This window comes from Sinocyclocheilus anshuiensis, unplaced genomic scaffold, assembly GCF_001515605.1.
Source record: "Sinocyclocheilus anshuiensis isolate Anshui unplaced genomic scaffold, SAMN03320099.WGS_v1.1 scaffold75, whole genome shotgun sequence".
Lineage (NCBI taxonomy): Eukaryota > Metazoa > Chordata > Actinopteri > Cypriniformes > Cyprinidae > Sinocyclocheilus > Sinocyclocheilus anshuiensis.
Window position 1 is genome coordinate 641,394 of NW_015549634.1, and position 1,743 is coordinate 643,136.

General features: G+C 34.7%; 1 protein-coding gene across 1 annotated transcript in view; it reads left to right on the forward strand.

The window, feature by feature from the left end:
• polr3a (polymerase (RNA) III (DNA directed) polypeptide A) overlaps positions 1-1,743 on the forward strand; it is a 36,898-nt gene that overhangs the window by 3,438 nt on the left and 31,717 nt on the right. The window lies entirely within an intron of this gene.

Sequence of the window (1,743 nt, forward strand, 5' to 3'; positions counted from 1 at the left end):
TTAAGAAATATATGCTTGAACTTTTCAGTTTCTAAGCTATTTTATTGAGAAATCACAGAACAGTGTTGACAATACATTTCCACGCTGAATGATTCTCTACGTGTGATGTACGCGCTACTGTCTGTAGCCTATGTGTGTGCGTTACAGTGCAGCAGCGCATTAGATTAGAACGGCGATTAACTTACCTGTACAATAAACTGTGTAAAACGTGCATTCTTCCGTTCAATTTCAAGCATCCAGTAATATAATCACACATGTCTTGTGGAGCGCTTTCAGAGTATGCATTTATTTGTCATTTTAACTGTTCGGAAACAGAGCCTAAATGTGGAAGTCCTTCAAAGATTTATTAACCTGTTGCGCCCTCTATAGGACCAGCGACTAGTCGACGTCAAGCTTAAAGCGTCATGGCAGAGCACTGAAGTCGATTAGTCGGTGCAACCCCTAGTTGCAACTAACAATTATTGGAAGGATTAATCATGAGTTGTGTCCATATAGAAATGAGATATTCACTACTGTAAAGTGACATGACTGGCGTATGTTTTCTGAGCAGTGTGTTGACGCAATTATTAATCAATAATCAGATTTGCTGTCGATTATTGATTTTATCGTTTAGTTGCAGATCTACTGTGCAAAGCTTTGTTGCCATTAAATTGGCTGCATTTGTTAAATGTGATCCAATGTACTTTGTAATTACACACAAATCTGTCTTTTCCATTCATTTGCAGTTAAATAAAGGCATTTGTAGCTCGCTTTAGATAAAAGCACCTGCTAAGTAATTAAATGATTAATCAAGATATGTAAATATTCAACACAGTTAAAAATATAATTAAATTTAATGCTATTAAATCCAGGTGTAATTTTTGTCATCTAAAACAAACTTTGTGAATGATAAAGCTTTGTTGAGCAAATAAGTCCTCAGAGGCTGTTCGTATGAGAGTCTCTTACTGTTTTGAGTCACAGGATGGCATCAGTGCGTTGCACTATGAAAACAAGAGACTAAGGACATTTGCATTGTCATTTTATGTAAATATTTGACCACCCAATGTCTTGTTTGACCAATCAGGAGGTTATTAACCCTGTATCACCTGACAGATGAAATAATAGTCAGAAAACCCTACATTTTTGAACAGTTTATTGAACTTTTAGACTAATTTATTATTTATATACTGACTCAAAATGAGCAAAAATATGCAATTTGGTGCAGATGCTGATATTTATATGAACAAAAAGTGGTGTAATTCTGATGCTTGTGTAGCGAATCAGCTCATAAGGGAAATATGAATAATTAATCATAACTAGTTATAATTAATTATAAATATTTAGATCCGCTGTAGATATTTACTTGACCTCTCAGGGTCAACTGTCTGTCAATTCTAACAACGTTAATTTCCTGGTTAAGGGAAATAACTTTCTTACTGTACAATTCTACAAAGAGCTTGTAGCATAAATCTGCATGATTAAGTGACTCCAGTTATGAGCAAACAATGAACAACGTCAAGTGTGATACAAGTAAGACTTTATTAACTACATAAACACTTAAACTAGTCTAAACATACACATAAACACTTAAACTGGTCTAACGTACACGTACACACACACACACACATACGGTTGGTATAGGAAAGGGTTAAAGCTTAAGCAGTAAAGAGGAAGAGAAAATAAGAATATGAAGTTATGGAACCATTTGCATATTCAGCAGATCTAACACCTGAAGGAAACATCAGATTCTTAGTTCAAACACAC